The 20,734-nt window shown below is 46.5% G+C and overlaps 1 pseudogene; it reads right to left on the reverse strand.

The window, feature by feature from the left end:
- Positions 1-1,875: 1,875 nt before the first annotated feature.
- Positions 1,876-20,734, reverse strand: part of LOC148139440 (putative G protein-coupled receptor 139) — a 104,455-nt pseudogene continuing 85,596 nt past the window's right edge.

Here is a 20,734-nt window from a genome sequence, read left to right on the forward strand (position 1 = left end):
GTTCCCGTCTCACTGTACCCCTCTCTCTGACCCCCCACTCTGTCACCCCACCCCCCCATTCCCCCTTCTCGGTCACAGACCTCTCTCTCTACCTCCTCTCTCTGTCCCCTCACTCTCTCTGTCCCCCTCTCTTTGTCCCCCCTCTCTCTATCCCCCTCTCTCTACCTCCTCTCTCTGTCCCCTCTCTCTCTCTCTCTATCCTCCCTCTCCCTATCCTCCCTCTCTGTCCCGCCTTCTCGGTCCCAGCCCTCTCTCTGTCCACTCACTCTCTCTGTCCCCCCTCTCTGTGTCCCCCCCCTCTCTGCCCTCTCCCTGTCCCCCCTCTCTCAGTCCCCCTCTCTGTCTCGCCTTCTCGATCCCAGCCATCTCTCTGCACCTCTCTCTCTGTCCCCCTCTGTCACTGTTCCCACATGCTCTGTCCCCTCTCTCTGTATCCCCTCTCTCTGACTCCCCTCTCTGAACCCCCCTCTCTGTACCCCATTCTCGGTCCCAGCACTCTCTATATACCCCCTTTCTCTGTCCCCTCACTCTCTCTGTTCCCCCTCTCTCTATCCCTCTCTCTCTGTCCCCCCCTCTGTTTAGATTAGATTAGATTACTTACAGTGTGGAAACAGGCCTTTCGGCCCAACAAGTCCACACCGCCCCGCCGAAGCGCAACCCACCCATACCCCTACCCCTACATTTACCCCTTACCTAACACTATGGGCAATTTAGCATGGCCAATTCACCTGACCTGCACATCTTTTGGACTGTGGGAGGAAACCGGAGCACCCGGAGGAAACCCACGCAGACACGGGGAGAATGTGCAAACTCCACACAGTCAGTCGCCTGAGGCGACTGTCACTTCTCTCTCTGTCCTACTCTCTCTCTGTCCTACTCTCTCTCTGTCCTACTCTCTCTCTGTCCCCCTCTCTCTGTCCCCCTCTCTCTGTACCCCTCTCTCTGTTCCCTCTCTCTCTGTCCCCCTCTCTGTCCCCCTCTCTCTATGTCCCCCTCTCTCTCTGCCCCCCTCTCTCTGTCCCCTCTCTCTCTGACCGCTCTCTCGTTATGTCTCCCTCACTTTATCCCTCACCTTCTCTCTCTCTCTCTCTCTCTCCCTGCTCCTTCACTCTCTCTCCACCTTCTCTCACTCTCGATCCACCTACCTCGGTCTCTCTTTCTCCCCACCTCCCTCTGTTTCTCTCTGAATAAATATCTCTCCCTCCTGCCCCTCCCTCCCTCTCTGACGCGTTCCTCTCCCTCTGATCCAGAGACTGGGGAGGGGGGTTGGTGCTCTGGCTGCATGTGGTTGGAGAGGTGGTTGTGAGATGACAGAGAGATGTGGGAGATGGGAGGAGGGGGGAAAATGGTGTAGAGACGGAATTGCGGGAGGGAGACAGAGACGGAAGGAGAGCGAGAGAGAGAGTGCAGGGGAGGGGGGAGAGGAAAGAGTGGAGGCAGGTGGAGAGAGTGGGGGAGAGGAAATGGGGAGGCCACGATGGAGTGGGGGGGGCGCAGAGGGAGTTAAACCCAGCTCCTGAGCTCAGGGCCCGGTGCCCTCCCCTTCCATGAGGACCAGGACTTGGGGCTGAGTCTGTCTCTCACCAGCTCAGCTTCTCCAACACAAAGACACACAACAACATCGGTCACTCTGCTGCTCGGCACGCTTTAATCAACATTTTTATTGGTTACAAATGGAAGTGATGGATACAGTCAGTGGGATGGTGCCTTTTCTCACCGGCCCCTGAGTTGTGAGAAACATTGAAATGTTTCCCTGTAACCCCCCTGTGGGATAAGGATGGACAAACCAGCGCTACCCTCAGTCTGTTACCATAGCGACAGGCTGTTCCATCGCTGAAACACTGAACTGAAATGAGAAAATCCCGGATGGATTGATTAATGAGGGAATTTGATGGATGGATGGATCTCGGTGAAGGGATATTTCAGCACATTCTTCAGCTGCTGCCTGAACTTAGTCTGGGTCACGGCATAAATCGCGGTGTTTGTGCAGCAACTGAGGAGCTGCAGCATGAAGCCCAATTCCTGCACAAAGCGATGGAGATGCACAGACCGATATCCAAAATCATACATCCGGGCCCATATAGAATACAGCATGAACGTTGACCATAACAGGATGAAATTGGCCGAGATCACAAACAGTAAAATGATGGATTTTTTTCGGTTTCTCATTTCAGTGTCAGACTGAGCGTCCCCATTGGTGTGAGCGCGGAGTCTCCTGCGGGCTCTGCTGGTCACTACAATGTGTCTGACGGTGAGAACATTGAGCAGCAGAATCAGGAGAAATGGGACACACGGGGTTAGAATGTGGTGGAGGAACTCGATCGTGACCCAGACAATGGAGAATGCAACAGCGTCTGTTACATCACAAAACCAGGGGCGGTTCTCCAGCCAATACCGAGCCGTGAGAATAAAATACCAGGAAATGTCCTTTAAACAGCTCAGCACAGTCACTGCTCCCAGAACGACAGCCGCCGTCTTCTCACTGCAATATTTACTTTTCAGCTTCTGGCAACAAATGGCCACAAACCGATCAAAGGTGAAAGTGACGGTGAACCAGACAGAGCAGTCAGTGGCTGCATAAAGCAGGACGGCGTGGATATTACACACGGGGACGGAGTCCAGGAAATAAAACTGTTCCCGATAAACAATGGGAATGTGTCTCAGGATCAGGTCGAGGATAATAACCAGGAGATCCGCCGCTGCCATGGCCCCCAGGTAACGTCTGACACATGGAGACAATCCACAATCTTTATAAAGCAAGACGTAGATGGTCACTACGTTAACTGTGAGGAAGGAAAACAAACCCATTATCCATCAGCCAGGAGGCAAAGGAATCCGTTTGATCGGGGACCCAGTGAGATTTTCAAATGTGTCCCTGTATTCAGGGATTTATTAAAATAATTGGAGCTGGAATAACAAATGGGAAGATCTGAATTACTGACAAAAAAGTGACATAAACCACAAGAAACCCTCCCTCCCCAAACACACAGAGACACATCCATAAGGACAGATGGTTTCTAGAACATTCCCACACACTCGATCACTCGAGAGCAGACACAGGCCACTCCTTCCCAGTTCCTAATACGGAGGGTGGAAACGTTGCTGTCCTGAAGGATTCTCTCCCAGTTTCCTGAAGGCAAACTGAGTTTGGGAATTCCTGTGTTTTGGTCTAAATTGTGGTCGATCCTGTGTCGTGGAGAAATGTAAACGCAGGGAAAACGTATTCACCCCTTTAACTGCCCGAGGGGCCTTCGGAACAGTGTCTCCTTCTCCCTGGAACGGGATCTCTTCCCTCGGGATCTTATCGTTTGTTCAATTCACTGACGTCCAGCCGTTCACAAACAATGTCAGGGACAGAACGTTCCAGGGAATGTCAGTTATAGAATGTCAGGGACAGAACGTTCCGGGGAATGTCAGTTATAGAATGTCGGGGACAGAACGTTCCGGGGAATGTCAGTTATAGAATGTCGGGGACAGAACGTTCCGGGGAATGTCAGTTATAGAATGTTGGGGACGGAACGTTCCAGGGAATGTCAGTTATAGAATGTCGGGGACAGAACGTTCCGGGGAATGTCAGTTATAGAATGTCGGGGACAGAACGTTCCGGGAAATGTCAGTTATGGAATGTCAGGGACAGAACGTTCCGGGGAATGTCAGTTATAGAATGTCGGGGACAGAACGTTCCGGGGAATGTCAGTTATGGAATATCGGGGACAGAATGTTCCGGGGAATGTCAGTTATAGAATGTCGGGGACAGAACGTTCTGGGAAATGTCAGTTATGGAATGTCAGGGACAGAACGTTCCGGGGAATGTCAGTTATAGAATGTTGGGGACAGAACGTTCCGGGGAATGTCAGTTATAGAATGTCAGGGACAGAACGTTCCGGGGAATGTCAGTTATAGAATGTCAGGGACAGAACGTTCCGGGGAATGTCAGTTATAGAATGTCGGGGACAGAACGTTCCGGGGAATGTCAGTTATAGAATGTCAGGGACAGAACGTTCCGGGAAATGTCAGTTATGGAATGTCAGGGACAGAACGTTCCGGGGAATGTCAGTTATAGAATGTCGGGGACAGAACGTTCCGGGAAATGTCAGTTATGGAGTGTCAGGGACAGAACGTTCCAGGGAATGTCAGTTATAGAATGTCGGAGACAGAACGTTCCGGGGAATGTCAGTTATAGAATGTCAGGGACAGAACGTTCCGGGGAATGTCAGTTATAGAATGTCAGGGACAGAACGTTCCGGGGAATGTCAGTTATAGAATGTCGGGGACAGAACGTTCCGGGGAATGTCAGTTATAGAATGTCGGGGACAGAACGTTCCGGGGAATGTCAGTTATAGAATGTCGGGGACAGAACGTTCCGGGAAATGTCAGTTATGGAATGTCAGGGACAGAACGTTCCGGGGAATGACAGTTATAGAATGTTGGGGACAGAACGTTCCGGGGAACTCTTTGACCTGTCCATCACCTTTCCTCCCCTACCCACCCCACCAACATGATGTACTGTCCCTGGGAACACTGTAACATTAATGGGGTGAGAGACGGAGGGTCTAATCACAGGAATGGGAACTAAAGGCATTGCCAGATCAGCTGAAAGGGTTAGATATACCACATTCTCAATCCACCTCCCAGAACCAGCCCAGACACCATACACCCAGAGCGGATTTCTGTTCACTGTGGAACACTGTGCAGACCAGGCCAGTGTCCTGCTCAGTACAACCCAGCAATCTGTCCAGATTCATCCATTGCACTGGTCAATACAATCCAGCGATCTGTCCAGAGTAGAACACTGCGCAGATCAGATCAGGGCATTGGTCTATAAACCCAGACCATATATCTGTCCAGGGCAGTGAGCTGTGCAGATCACAGCAGTGCGTTATCTATAAAACTCAACCAGATAGTCTGACCACCACAGCGACCTGCGCAGTGATCACCCGTGAATTAATCTATAAGCCAGGAGCAGTGACCCTCTCAGCATGTAGGACTGTGTACCCCACCCCAGTACATTGATCTGTAACCCTGGAGCAGTTACCCTCCCAACATGTAGGACTGTGTACCCCACCCCAGTACATTGATCTGTAATCCAGGAGCAGTTACCCGCCCAGCATGTAGAGCTGTGTACATCACACCAGTGCATTGCTCAGTAACACTGTGATAAATCACTGCCCAGCGTGGGGAAACTTGCAGCCCATGCTGGAAGTGACGGGATGTGCAGCTCCCACCCATTTACAGCTCCCTATCTCCATTGTGCCCTGACAAGGGGGTGCTGTGGGTGTGAACATCACTGCCACAGAGAGGTGGCGGGGAAATCAGTTTAAATATCACCACATGGGAGGGGTTGGGGTATAGACAGAGAGGGGGAGACTGAGAGACAGTGTCATGGAATGATGTGTTCCCAGATTACAGAATGCTGAAATGTAAACACTTGGATAGCATCCTGTAACATGAGACAGGCTTCCCAGGAAAGTTGGGAAAAAGTGATATTGGTGTGAGGTCAGCTGCTGTGTGGTTTTGAAATTACGTTTATGTAATGTTAATAAGTGTCTTTTTGAAACAGTATATTGCTGTAGAGTTGGAGTAGGGTAATAAGCTATTAAGAGAAATGAGGTCTCCGAGTTGTGAATAGTTGATGTAAAATGTTCAGTTTCAGGGTTAAAAAAATAAATTGGTGTTTTTATTTAAACAGTGGAATTTGGGAGTTCTCTGTCCCTCATATTTTAACAGTTTACAAGGCAAATTGAGCATTTCTTTATGTTTAGTTTAAATTACCAGATGAGCTCAATGTTGTGTCCTAACAATTGCTGTGTGTGTATCTGTGTGTCTCTGTGTGGGGCAGGTCTGGCAGTCTCTGTGGTGCTTAAAGTGATGCAATGCCACCCTCTGCTGGCCTCCACACGCCACTGCACAGACATTGGCAGAGGGTGAATACCAACAGGGATTCATTCAGAGATGGGGAGGGAGAGGGCAGCTGCTCACAGCACCATCCAAACTGATGTCTTATCTATGGACTGATCTAAATGTCCTTTAAATGTTGTAACTGTCCCCGCTTTCACCACTTCCTCTGGAGGTTCATTCCACACCCAAGCCAGATTCTGTCTAACATAATTACCTCTCATGACTTTTGTAAATCTTTTTCCTTGCACCTTAATTATCCCTCAGTTTTGAATCCCCAACTCTAGGGAAAAGACATCAGCCCTTCAGCTTATCTGTACCCCTCATTATTTTATAAACCTGAGTAAAGTTACCGCAGAATCCCATATTCTTCAGTGAAAAAAGATCCAGCCTCTCCTTATAGCTCACTCCCTTCTTTCCCAGCAACATCCAGGTTAATCTCTTCTGAACCCTCTCCAGCTTAATAATATCAAGGTCAGTAATATCAAAGTGAATAGTCAATGTGTTTTCTAAGGTACGGGGAGACCAAAACTAGAGGATATGGGCTTAAAGTGAGAGGGGAAATATTAAAGTGACATAAGGGGCAGCTTTTTCACCCAGAGGGTGGTGTGCCTATGGAATGAGCGGGCAGGATGACCAGACTGAACACAGTATTCCAGAAGAGGTCTCACCAATGTCCTGTACATCCTCAACATGACGTCCCAATTCCGATACTCAAAGGTCTGACCGATGAAGACAAGTGTGTTAAACACTTTCTTAAACACGCTATCTATATGAGATGCAAATTATAAAGAATTATACCTGAGGGCCTAGGTCTCTGTTCTACAACACTGCCAAAGGCTCTACTTTTAATTGTATTGGTCCTGCTCTTGTTTGATTTACCAAATACAATTAAAACTCCATCTGCTACCCCTCAGCCCAGTGTGTGGTATTACTGCCACCTCCCCCTCCCCCTTCAATTTTAAAATGCCCATCCCTCTCCAGGATGCTTGCACACTCCGGCCTTGATTTTCACAAAGACCCTGAGCTTGGTTTGCCTTGTGTGGTTAGAGGGAGGAGGGACAGATTGCTGACACAGTCAGTGGAGAGGAAAGGCTGGACAGTAATCAACGGCCAGGAAGAGGGGAGTCGCACGTTAGAGTTGGTTAAGAGTGATCGGTGTTGTGGGACCAGAAATTAAGCTCTTCCTTCGTCTCTGCTGTTCAGTAATAAATATCCATTTGAGACCCTTCATTGGGCAGAGTGTGGCTGCAGGATTTCTTTGCCTAATATTGCAGACTACAGATAATAGCGATTAAAGATGTTCATAGTTAATTTCAATGGCACAGCACAAACACTCAACATCCTACAGTTGAGACAAATATCTTGCATTTGCTTAACAATACAAAGTGTTTTGTGTAGTTCAGTAATGGTAAACTGATTGTAATAAATCCACACCGAGCTGAAAGTGGGCATAACATATAACCCAAAATCTGGGTATGGTAGTGTAGTGGGTAGTGTACCTGCCTCTGAGCCAGAACTCTGGATTTGATTCCAATTCCTGAACTTGTGTGGTAGCATTCCTAGCTCTGGACTAGAAGGCCTGGATTTAAGTCCTGCCTGTTGCAGATGTATGTCACAGCATGTCAAACCAGGCTGATGAGCAAACACACAGTAGAATACTGTTACAGCTTTATGGGTATTGCTAGTGTCCCTACCTCTAGGCACAAAGGTCTGGGTATAAAGCCCACAGATGTGTCTCATGATACATCTGAACAAACTGATTAAAATGGATTTAAAATTGTGACTTGATGGAGAAGGAAGAGGTGTCAGTATTGCAATTTCAGAATTTAGGCCCAGGATGACTGAAAGTCCAGTTATTCGTGTTGATTGAAGTCACATTTCGCAGCAGTAAAGATTTATAAAATCGGAACGGTCCTGGATAGGGTGAGTAGTCAGGGTTTTACCCCAGTTTGGGGCATCCAAAACTAGAGGGCATTGTTTGAAAGTGAGAGGGGAAAAGTTTGATGAGACCTAAAGGGCACCTTTTCACACAGAGAGTGGTGTGTGTATGGAATGAGCTGCCAGAGGAAGTGGTGGAGGCTGGTACAACTTTACAGATTACTTACAGTGTGGAAACAGGCCCTTCGGCCCAACAAGTCCACACCGCCCCGCCGAAGCGCACCCACCCATACCCATTCCCCTACATTTACCCCTATACCGAACACTACAGGCAATTTAGCACGGCCAATTCATCTAACCTGCACATTTTTGGACTGTGGGAGGAAACCGGAGCACCCGGAGGAAATCCACGCAGACACGGGGAGAATGTGCAAACTCCACACTGACAGCCGCCTGAGGCGGGAATTGAACCCAGGTCTCTGGCGCTGTGAGGCAGCAGTGCTAACCACTTTGCCACCGTGCCGCCCACAAACTGCAGCATGTAAAAGGCATCTGGGTACTGACAGACCTGCCGAGCTTTACCAGTAATTTCTGTATTTGTTAAAAAATGCATTCATTTTAACACAGGTATTCTCAATACATTAAATATTTTATTTTTTCATGACGCAGGGCAATGTAAACATATTTCAAATCGGCCGAGACCATTTTCTGTTAAGGATATGGCTCTGTGTATGACAGTAGCAATGATGCACCTACATAGAACAGGGAATGTGATGGAGACATAGTTCGACAATGTACAAGGAGACCTCACATGGTCCAGTTTGGGAAAGGATGATATTATTATGTGATTCAACTCAGAGAGGGAGAAAATGCAATCCTCCTGAGAAGGAACGGCCTATTGCACTCTCCCTCCTTCAGTGTCCCTCACCACAGCAATGTGTGCAAGCTAAAACAAACTCTACAGTCATCATTACCGTCCTTATTTTTATAGAATCCCTGCAGTGTTGAAACAGGCCCTTCGGCCCAACAAATCCATACCAACCTTCCCAACCCATTCCCCTATATCTGCCCCTGACTAATGCGCCTAACCTAGAAATCCCTGAACACTACAGACAATTTAGCATGACCAATCCACCAAACCTACACAGTTTGAGCTGTGGTAGGAAACTGGATCACCCATTAGAAGCTCACACAGGAAAGTGGAGAATGTGCAAGCTCCACACCGACAGTCACCCAAGGCTGGAATCGAACCCACGTCCCTGGTGCTGTGAGGCAGCAGTGCTAACCACCGTACTACCCATTGGGTGCTCCCTGACCAGAATTCATTGGAATCTACTCACTGCCAAAAGCAAAGGGAATTCAGCCAAATCCAAATCCAGGATGGAATCCCATTACTAGCAGCTATGTGAGTACAATATCTTCAGAAGCAGAATGATGTTTTAAACAACCTCAATTTTTACTTTTGTCATGAGTTCCATTAATATCTGGACAAAGTTCTTTCAAATTAAAATTGCAGAAATTTTGTTAATCTGTGTGTGTTTGTGTTTGTGTTTGTGTGTTTGTGTGTGCGTGTGTGTGTGTGCGTGTGATTGCGTTTGTTTGTGTGTTTGTGTGTTTGTGTGTGTATGTGTTTGTGTTTGTGTGTTTGTGTGTGTGTTTGTGTATTTGTGTGTGTGTGTGTTTAGAAAGGGAAGTACTAGACCATAAGACCATAAGACATAGGAGCGGAAGTAAGGCCATTCGGCCCATCGAGTCCACTCCGCCATTCAATCATGGCTGATGGGCATTTCAACTCCACTTACCCGCATTCTCCCCGTAGCCCTTAATTCCTTGTGACATCAAGAATTTATCAATCTCTGCCTTGAAGACATTTAGCGTCCCGGCCTCCACTGCATTCTGCGGCAATGAATTCCACAGGCCCACCACTCTCTGGCTGAAGAGATGTCTCCGCATTTCTGTTCTGAATTGACCCCCTCTAATTCTAAGGCTGTGTCCACGGGTCCTAGTCTCCTCGCCTAGCGGAAACAATTTCCTAGCGTCCACCCTCTCCAAGCTATTGATTATATATTTGCAATACTCAAACAGTTTGCCATTCATCTTTCCATCATAGTTTGAGTAACATTGCCCTGGATCATAAACGTGTTGTTTTAGCAGATTAAAGTAACTAGCCTGACTTGTCCCTAAAACTGACCCTGACCCAGTCTGAGACCAATATCATCGGCCATCTCACCAACCTGGTTATATTTAACAATTGTTATGAGCAGTGGAGGAGTGGGACGAGAAAAGGAAACAGTGACCCAAAAAGTCGGGGAACTATAGACGGGTGAGCCTGATGTCAGTGGTGGGTAAGTTGTTGGAGGGGATTCTGAGGGATAGCATTTACATACATTTGGGAAGGCAAGGGCTGATTGGGGTATACAACATGGCTTTCTGCATGGGAAATCATGCCTCATTAAATCGTTTGAGTTTTTTGAAGAGGTGACAAAGAAGATTGATGAAGGCAGTTTGGGTGACATTGTCTGTATGGACCTCAGCAAGGTGTTCATTTAAAGAACAAAGAGCAAAGAAAATTTACAGCCCAGGAACAGGCCCTCCAGCCCTCCAAGCCTGAGCCGATCCAAATGTACTGTCTAAATCTGTCGGTCAATTCCTAAGCATATGTGCCCCTCTGCTCCCACCTACTCATGCATCTGTCCAGACTCTTCTTAAATGAATCTACCGTGCCTGCCTCTACCACCTCTGCTAGCAACACGTTCAAAATGCCCACCACCCTCTGTGTGAAGGACTTACCGTGTGTATCCCCCTTAAACTTTCCACCGCTCATCTTGAATGCACAACCTCTCGTTACTGAATCCTTCACCCTGGGAAAAAGCCCCTCTCTATCCACCCTGTCTATACCCTTCATGATTTTGTAAACCTCAATCAAGTCCCCCCTCAATCTCTTTTTTTCCAGTGAAAATAAACCTAACTTACTCAGCCCCTCTTCATAGCAAGTATTTCATTCTGATTGGTAGACAAATGAGTAAGGTTCGGTCACATGGGATAGAGAGGAAGCTAGTCACAATTGGCTTGAAGGAAGAGTGGTATTTTTCAGACTGGAGGCTTGTGAGCAGCAGTGTGCTGTAAGAATCAGTCCTGAGTTCACTGCATTTCATCATTTATGTAAAGGATTTAGATGTGAATATTGGGGCCATTGTTACTAAGTTTACAGATTACATCAGAAAGGCAGTGTAGTAGATTATCTCAGAGTACAACAAGACCACAATTAGATGGGACAAAAGGGCAAAGAGTGAAAGATTAAGTTTAATTTAGATAAATACGAGATTTTGTATTTTGTGAATGCAAACCAGGGCAGGAATTATACACTTGATGGTAAGGTCCTCGGGCGTGTTGTGAAACAAAGGGATAGGGCTGCAGGTACATTGTTCCTTGAAAGTGTAGTCGCAGGTAGACAGTGTGGTGCTGAACACATTTGGCACATCTCCCTTAATCAGTCAGAGCATTGTGTATAGGGGTTGTGATGGCATGTTGCATCTGTACAGGATGTTGGTGAGGCCACTTTAAAAATACTGCATGCAACTCGGTTTTCTACAGAAATGATTTAGACACAGATGTTCCAGAACTGGAGGTTTGAGCTGTAGGGAGAGGTTGATTAGGGTGAGGTGTTTCTCCCTGGAGTGTCAGAGGTTGAGGGGTGACATTATAGAGATTTATAAAATCATCAGGGACATAGATATTCTGAACAGCCACGTTCTGCTCCCCAGTGTCGGGGAGTCCAGAGCAAGAGAGCATAGGTTGAAGGGGAGAGGGCGAATGATTTAGAAGGGACCTGAAGGTAAACGTTACACACAGAGAGTGGTGTGTGTATGGAAAGTGCTGTCAGAGGAAGTGGTGAAGGCAGTTACAATCGCACATTTAAAATGTATCTGAAAGAGGAGGGATATTGGCCAAATGCTGGCAAATGGGACTGGATCAGGTTTGATATCTGATCGGAGTGGACAGGTTGGACTAACGGGTCTGTTTCCGTTCTGCATGACGCTCTGATTCTATAAAAAGGATGACGAATAATTCTGAAAGGACCTTTCAAGTGGGAATTCTCTTCACTGGAAGTTTACCGTGCCTCCATGCTCACATTGATTGAAAGCTGCATTAGGTAAATATTTGACAGAGAAGTGAGTCACGGATAATGGGATATAAAGAGCAAAGTGGAGCTGAGACCCCAACTTGATCAGCCACAATCCTAGTGTCTGGTGGAAAAGGCTCAAAGTATCTAATGACCCACTCCTGCTCTTCAGTCCCATTTTTCTGTATTCCATTCAGCCCATCAAACCTGCTAGACAGGAGCAGTTGGAGGCTACTTACTCCTATAACCTGGTGCACAGAAACAGAGGAGACTATTCAGCCTCTCAAGACTGTCACACACGATGTGAGGTGATTTGGGAAATGTAATTGGAAAACCCAGGCTGTTTATGAAAGAGGCTCCTCACCTCTCTTTACAGAGCTTCCCCTCTCTGCAACTTGTGCTCCATTTGTTGGTCATGTTGTAGACCCAGATTCACTGTGAATACAGCCCAAATACCTCATCCAGCGATAGCTCACAAAATCCTCTGGTCTCCCTGACTGCAATATGTAATAACATAACATTCATGAAGATAACACCCACTACCTTTCCAATAACAGAATGTGAGAACATCAGAAACAGGGGCAGGTCGTTCACTCCCCAAGCCTGCCTTGTCCTTCACTAAGATTGTGGCTGATCTGCTCTCGGTCTGAAATTCTCTTTAATACCCAATTCCTCATAGCCATCACCTCTCTGACAGATCAATATCCATCTAACTCCTCTTCAAATAATGTCAGTCATCTCACTCCCCGAACACTCTTGAGAACAGAAATCCTGACATTGAATCCCACCTGTTTGATGAAAACACTTGCTGCTCCTATATCATGGTTTATTGATATGAACAAAAGAGGTTGAGACAAGGGTTCAGGTAAAGTGGACTCGCCCTGATATCAAGGCAGTGGTTGCCTTCTGTTGACATCAAGGAGCTAAACAAAACTGGACTTAATGGGAATCAGACTAAACTCTCCAGTGTTTGGAGTCAAACATGGCACAAAGGAAGATGTTCATCATCTCAGTCCTGGGTCACCTCTGTGCGAGATCCTCAGGGTAGCTTCCTCTTCACAAACATCTTCAGCTGTTTCATCAATGTCCCCCGACCCCACCCTCACCAAAATAAGATCAGAAGTGGGGATGGTCACTGAAGATTCCACAATGTTCCGAACATTTTGTCCCCCCTCAGTTCCTGAACTGGTCTGTGTCCATGTGCAGCAAGACCCAGACTCCATTGAGGGTTCTGCTGTTAACGTGTCAGTAACATTCATGTAACTGCACTGCCTATTGCCACAGTAAAATAAGAGTTCATTCAGCACTTCACAGGAATATGAGGAAGTCATTCAGCCCATTGACACTATTGGAGAAGAACAGGGACAACCCATTCAGTGCCTCCAGCCTATTACTCAGGAAGAGAAGGAGTCTAGTGTGATGGACCACACCAGAGCCCCTCGAAAATATTGGAAGGCAATAGCCTTGCTTCTAATGTTTTATTATTTTAAAGAAAATGTAAAGGGTCTGTTCCAGATGCAATGTGACAGCATCAAGAGAAAATTCAGTGAGAGTAGCAGCCAGGAGACATTCCCTGAAGCTTCCAACTCTGTTGAGACCGCTATAGTTTTTGATGTTACTGAGAAACCAAAACCCAGAGATCCTAATCTGTGAGAGCTGGCCACACCCATTCAGTCTGCATTAAAATAAACCTAAGGCATGCCTCGCTGTTACTCAAGTGTCTTAACTAACCAGTTTGGTAACGATCGTTCAATCTCTCTCTTAAAAGAAACCAGGACAAAATAACCTCGTAAAGCTACAGCATCATCACACTTGTCAGTACATCGAGCTATCAAACAGGAACCAGGGGTAACCCAGTCAGACCCTTGGCCCTGTCCAATCGGACGAGGAAGAAGTCAATCGGCCCCTTGAGTCACTTATACATGAACAGTAGGAGGCCATTCCCACCTCAATACACTTACACGGGGGCAGAATGAGGTAATTGATGCTGATTCCTGATGAATGTCTTATTCATGCAACGTCGATTCTCCTGCTTCTCGGATGCTGCCTGACCTGCTGTGCTTTTCCAGCAATCGACGCTCTACTCTGATCCTGGATTAGTGGTGCTGGAAGAGCACAGCAGTTCAGGTAGCATCAGAGGCGCAGTAAAATCGACGTTTCGGGCAAAAGCCCTTCGAGGAGGCAAACGTCTTCAAGGCAGGTATCCTGCAAAAGGATTCGCAGTAGGGTTAAAATCAACTAGGTAAAAACAATGACTGCAGATGCTGGAAACTCTGATTTCCAGCATCGGCAGTCTTAAGTTTCTCCTAAATGATGCTCCAACATGATGAACAAGTGGAGCAGAGGCTTCACATACAGACTGTCCCACGTTGTTCCTCGTGGCTCCATTGCTTATGATACACACGTGGGACTAAAACGTGGTTTTCTAGTGGTGAGCAGAGAAGCTTCATGTCTTGTGTGAAGTCTGAAGAAGGCATATTCCATCTCTGAGAAAACAGCCTGGTGTTCTTTATGCAGGGCAGAAGCTGGTGGGAATGGCTACCTGTTTCAGATCGAAGGTATTGTGGCTGCTGTTGGGAATTGTAAGCAACATGGCGTTCAGTACGGGCTCACATGCCGACTGCACAATAACGTGGGGAGAGTTAATTAAGGCATATAAACTATTAGGATAGTCACGTTAGACTGATGAATGGACTCTCTATGTTCAAATAATGCTGACCGTGTTCATGTTGACCTTGTCTAGTGCATGTCCTGTGCAGTGTAACCTGTATGCCTTACTCTGTCCAAGTCTATTTCCACCCTTTGATCTGTCTGGCTATGCTTACTATGATCTGCCTCCACTGCTCATAAATAAAGTGTTTCTCTGTACTGAGATACACGTGACAATATATCAAACCAATTAATCCTGTGTAAAGTATGGAATTTCTCTCCCTGTCAATGTCTCTTTTGGAAATAAGTGATCGCTGCCACTCCTCGTGTTTTAGCATCACCATTTCTTCGTCTCTCACAGCTCTACAGATTAAACACTCAGCTTCTTCACTCTATCCTCATGTTACCATCACCTGTGTCTATGGTAAGGAGATAATTCCTTACAAAGGAGATCAAATCTGTACAGAGTGCCTCAAATACTCTCTCAGCATGGCTCTACAACTGCAGGAAAATGGCTTTACTTATTTACTCGAATCATCTTACAATGAAGGACAGCATACCATTGACTGCACCCATTCCTTACACAGGGTTTGATTCGGCACAGTCAGCATAGACTTGTGAGTGGGAGATCATGCTTCCCAAATTTGTTAGAGTTCTTTGATGAAGTGACAAGGAAGGTTGACGAGGACAGAGCGGTAGACGTAGTCTCTATGGATTTCAGTAACGCATTTGATAAGCTTCCACATGGCAGGCTGCTCAGGAAGGTTACATCGCGTGGAATGCTGGGGGAACTGGCCAATTGGATACACAGTTGGGTTGTTGGTAGGAAGCAGAGGATTCAGTGGAAGGATGCTTGTCAGACTGGAGGCTGGGTCTATCGCTGTTTGTTATCTATGATTATCTATGATTATCTGTGACTGCAGACACATAGACATGGGATAAAACTTTTCAATGATCTCTGAATCAGCCAACAAGACACTCTATTGTGTCAAATTGCTCTGAGGTCTTAAAGGATAAACCTGGACAGAAAACCTGACCCCAGCCTCAGTATCGGAAAAAGGGGACGGGAAACAGTCCTGTTGACACTGCAGAGACCTCCTTCCTAACATCTGAGAGCTTGTGACAACAATAGACGATAGACAATAGACAAAAGGTGCAGGAGTAGGCCATTCTGCCTTTCGAGCCTGCACTGCCATACAATATGATCATGGCTGATTATTCCTAATCATTATCCTCTTCCTGCCTTATCTCCATAACCCTTGATTCCATTACCTTTGAGAGCTCTCTCCAACTCTTTCTTAAATGAATCCAGAGACTGGGCCTCCACTGCCCTCTGGGGCAGAGCATTCCACACAGCCACCACTCACTGGGTGAAGAAGTGTTTCCTCATCTCTGTCCTGAATGGTCTACCCCGTATTTTTAATCTGCGTCCTCTGATTCGGCACTCACCCATCAGCGGAAACATGTTTCCTGCTGCCAAAGTGTCCAATCCTGTCATAATCTTTTATGTCTCAATCAGATCCCCTCTCAGTCTTCTAAACTCAAGGGTATACAAGTCTAGTCGCTCCAGTCTTTCAGTGTAAGGTATTCCCACCATTCCAGGAATTGACATCGTGAATCAACGCTGCACTCCCTCAATAGCCAGAATGTCTTTCCTCAAATTTGGAGACCAGAACTGCACACAGTACTCCAGGTGTGGTCTCACCAGGGCCCTGTACAGCTGCAGAAGCACCTCTTTGCTTCTATACTCAATCCCTCTTGTTGTGAAGGCCAGCATGCTATTAGCCTTCTTCACTACCTGCTGTACCTGCATGCTTACCTTCATTGACTGGTGTACAAGAACACCCAGATCTCTCTGTACTGCCCCTTTACCTAAATTGATTCCATTGACGTAGTAATCTACCTTCCTGTTCTTGCCACCAAAGTGGATAACCATACATTTATCACATTAAACTGCAATTGCCATCCATCTGCCCACTCACCTAACTTGTCCAGGTCACCCTGTAATCACCTAACATCCTCATCACATTTCACCCTGCCACCCAGCTTTGTATCATCAGCAAATTTGTTAATGTTATTGCTGATACCATCTTCTATATCATTAACATATATTGTAAAAAGCTGCAGTCCCTGCAAGGATCCCTGCGGTATCCCACTGGTCAATGCCTGCCATTCCGAAATGGAGCCATTTATCACTACTGTTTGTTTCCTATCAGCCAACCAATTTTCAATCTAAGTTAGTACTTTGCCCCCAATACCATGCGCCCTAATATTGCTCACTTACCTCCTATGTGGGGCTATATCAAAAGCTTTCTGAAAGACTCGGTGGTACAGTGGTTAGCACTGCTGCCTCACAGCGCCTGAGACCCGGGTTCAATTCCCGCCTCAGGCGACTGTCTGTGTGGAGATTGCGCATTCTCCCCGTGTCTGTGTGGGTTTCCTCCGGGTGCTCCGGTTTCCTCCCACAGTCCAAAGATGTGCAGGTCAGGTGAATTGGCCATGACAAATTGCCCGTAGTGTTAGGTAAGGGGTAAATGTAGGGGTATGGGTGGGTTGCGCTTCAGAGGGTCGGTGTGGACTTGTTGGGCCGAAGGGCCTGTTTCCACACTGTAACGTAATCTTAAAAAAAAGTCCAGGTGCACTACATCTACTGGATCTCCCTCATCCATCTTCAGAGTTACATCCTCCAGAAGATTAGTCAAGCATGATTTCCCCTTCATAATCCATGCTGACTCTGACCTATCCTGTTACTACTATCCAGATGTACCGTAATTTCATCCTTAATAATAGACTCCAGCATCTTTCCCACCACTGAGGTCAGACTAACTGGTCTATAATTTCCTGCTTTCTCTCTCCCACTTTTCTTAAAAAGTGGTATAACATTGGCCACCCTCCAATCCACAGGAACTGACGCCGAATCTATCGAACTCTGGAAAATAATCACCAACACATCCACGATTTCCCGAGCCACCTCCTTCAGTACCCTGGCATGTAGACCATCAGGCCCCGGAGACTTATCAACCTTCAGACCTAACAGTTTCTCCAACACCAAATCCTGGCAAATATAAATTCCCTTAAGTTCAGGTCCTTCAGCCACTGTTACCTCAGGGAGATTGCTTGTGTCTTCCCCAGTGAACACAGATCTGAAGTACCCATTTAATTCTTCTGCCATTTCTTTGTTCCAAGTAATATATTCCCCTGTTTCTGTCTTCAAGGGACCAATTTTTGTCCTAACCATTTTTTTGCCTTGCTCATACCTAAAAAAGCTTTTACTATCCTCCTTTATATTATTGGCCAGTTTACCTTCGTACCTCATTGTTTCTCTGCTTATTTCCTTCTTAGTAATCCTCTGTTGTTCTTTAAAAGCTTCCCAATCCTCCGTTTCCCCACTTATCTTTGCTATATTATACTTTTTCTTTTTTAACTTTATATGTTTCTTAACATCCCTCGTCAACCACGGCCGCCCATGGTCGACATCCCAGAGTACTAAAGGAGGTGGCTCGGGAAATCGTGGATGCGTTGGTGATTATTTTCCAGAGTTCGATAGATTCGGCATCAGTTCCTGCGGATTGGAGGGTGGCCAATGTTATTAAGAAAAGTGGGAGAGAGAAAGCAGGAAATTATAGACCGGTTAGTCTGACCTCAGTGTTGGGAAAGATGTTGGAGTCTATTATTAAGGATGAAATTACGGCACATCTGGATAGTAGTAACAGGATAGGTCAGAGTCAGCATGGATTTACGAAGGGGATCTTTCTTCATTTTAGGAATGAACTGATCCTGCAACTTCTGCATTATACACAGAAATATCCGCCATTGTTCCTCCACGGTCATCCCTGCTAAGGTATTGCACCATTGAACTTTGGCCAGCTCCTCCCTCATAGCTCCATAATTCCCTTTATTCAACAGAAATGCTGTCACTTCCGACTGTACCCTCTCCCTTTCAACATTTAAAGAGCTTTCCCACAGACTATACAGAAACATCAGGAATGGAGTAGGCCATACAACACATTGAGCCTTTCTCATTATCGTTCCTGTTCAAACATCTCCACAATGCACTTATCCCACACAATGAATATATCAGTTAATGTGATTAACCTTGGGAAGCTATAAAATAGGAAGTGCAATAGTCCCTTTGGTCCATCGAGTTTGCTACCCAATTCAATATAATGATGGCTTGCCCTTTATTTCCACACCGTTCTCCTGCTCGCCCACCATTCCTTTTCTGTCTATAAATCCTTATTTATATTCAATGTCCTGGCTTCCAGGTTCGAGTGCATTCCCCAGGTTCACCAGTCGCTGAGTGCAGACATTTATTGTCATCTCATTGCAGAATGGCCTGTCTGTACCTAATACTGTGGCCCCTTGTTTTAGACACCATAGCCTGGGGAATTATCATCGCTGCTTCCAATCCGTCTCACCCTGTCAGAGCTTTATATATCTCACTGAGATCTCCATCCATTTTCCTAAACCCCATGGAATACAGGCCCAGTCGCCCCAAACTCTGCTCCCACAACAAGCCTGTCATCACAAAGATCAGTCTGGTTATCCTTCGCTGCTCTCCCTCAATGTCAGGTTTGTCCTTTATGAAGGTACAGAGACCAAACCCGCACACAATACTGCACAGTGTTTTAGATGGGGAGTCACCAAGGCCCTGTGTAACTGCAGTCCGACACCCTTACTCCTGGACCCAAATCCCTTTGGAATTAAGGTCAGCACACCACTGATCTTCCTAACTGCTTTCTTTCCTGCAATATTGCTTTCAGTGACTGGTGTACAGGGAGATCCAGATCCTTTGCAATGTTACAGCTCCCTACTTTGTGGGTCTATGTACCCTGGTCAGCGTGCCAATGCCATTCCCAGTATTGACTTCTGGCTTCAGACCTCACTGCGCTGCAGGGACCCCGGAGGGCTGCGAAGAAGGAAACAACAAAAAGGAGCATATGTCCCTTTGTATATCAACATGTTTCAAACAATCCCTTTTCAAACGATAGGCTTCCAATCTATTGTTCCCAACAAAGGGCACACCGTCACCTCTACCCACATTGCTCTCCATCTGCCACGTATTTGCCCATTCACTCCACTTGTCTTAGTCGCCTTGAAGCTTTTTTACAGCCTCCTCACCCACTCACAATCCAACATCCTTTAGTTCTGTCAGCAGGTTGGGATATATTGCATTTGATTCCCACAACCAAATGTTTGATGAGTACTGTGAACAGTTGGGGCCTGAGTACCGATCTCTATGATATCCCAGCAACCTTCTTCTGTTATTTTTTTAAAATAATATTTATTTCCTCAATCTAGGTGTGATTGGCTGTCCCTGGTTGCCCCTTGAGAAGGTGGCGGTGAGCTGCCTTGTTGAACCACTGCAGCCCACTGTGGATTCAGTGACAGTAACACCAATGAATGCCAAGGGACGGCGGTTAGATTGTATTTTAGTGGTGATGGTCACGGTGTGGCATTTGTGTGGCGTGAATATTACTTGCCACTTGTTAGCCTGGATACTGTCCAGATCTTGTCGCATTTGGACATGGCCTGCTTCAGTATCTGAGGAGCCACAAACATTGCTGAACATTGTACAATCATTAGTGAACATCCCCACTTCTGACCTTATAATAGAGGCAAGGCCATTGATGAAGAAGCCCTGAAGATGTATGGGCCTAGGTCACTGCCCGAGCAACTCCTACAGACTTGTCCTGGAGCTGAGTTGACTGGCCTTTATCAACCTTAACCATCTTCCTACGTGTCAGGTATGAATCTAACCAGCGGGGAGTTTGCCCCTGATACCCATTGATTCCAGTTTTGTTAAGGCCCCTGATACCACACTTGGTAGAAGGCAGCCTCGTTTTAAAGGGCTGTCACTCTCACCCTACCTCTGGAATTCAGCTCTTTTGTCCATGTTTGAATCAAGGTACTGAGATCAGGAGCTGAGTGACCCTGGTGGAGCCCAAACTGGGTGTCATTGACCCGGTTATTGCTGAGCAGGTGCTGCTTAAAAGCACTGACACCTTCCACCACTTTACTGATGATCGAGAGTAGACTGATGGGGTGGTAACTGGCCGGATTGGATTTGTTCTGCTTTTTATGCATGGGAGATATTTGGGGTAATTTTCGATGTAATTTGGGAAATGTTGTTGTAACAGTACTGGAACAGCTTAGCTAGGGCAGTGACAAGGGCTGGAGAACAAC

The sequence above is a fragment of the Chiloscyllium plagiosum genome, unplaced genomic scaffold, assembly GCF_037043375.1.
Source record: "Chiloscyllium plagiosum isolate Xiang-an unplaced genomic scaffold, Cpla_swu_hap1 HiC_scaffold_38, whole genome shotgun sequence".
In the NCBI taxonomy this organism is placed as follows: Eukaryota; Metazoa; Chordata; class Chondrichthyes; order Orectolobiformes; family Hemiscylliidae; genus Chiloscyllium; species Chiloscyllium plagiosum.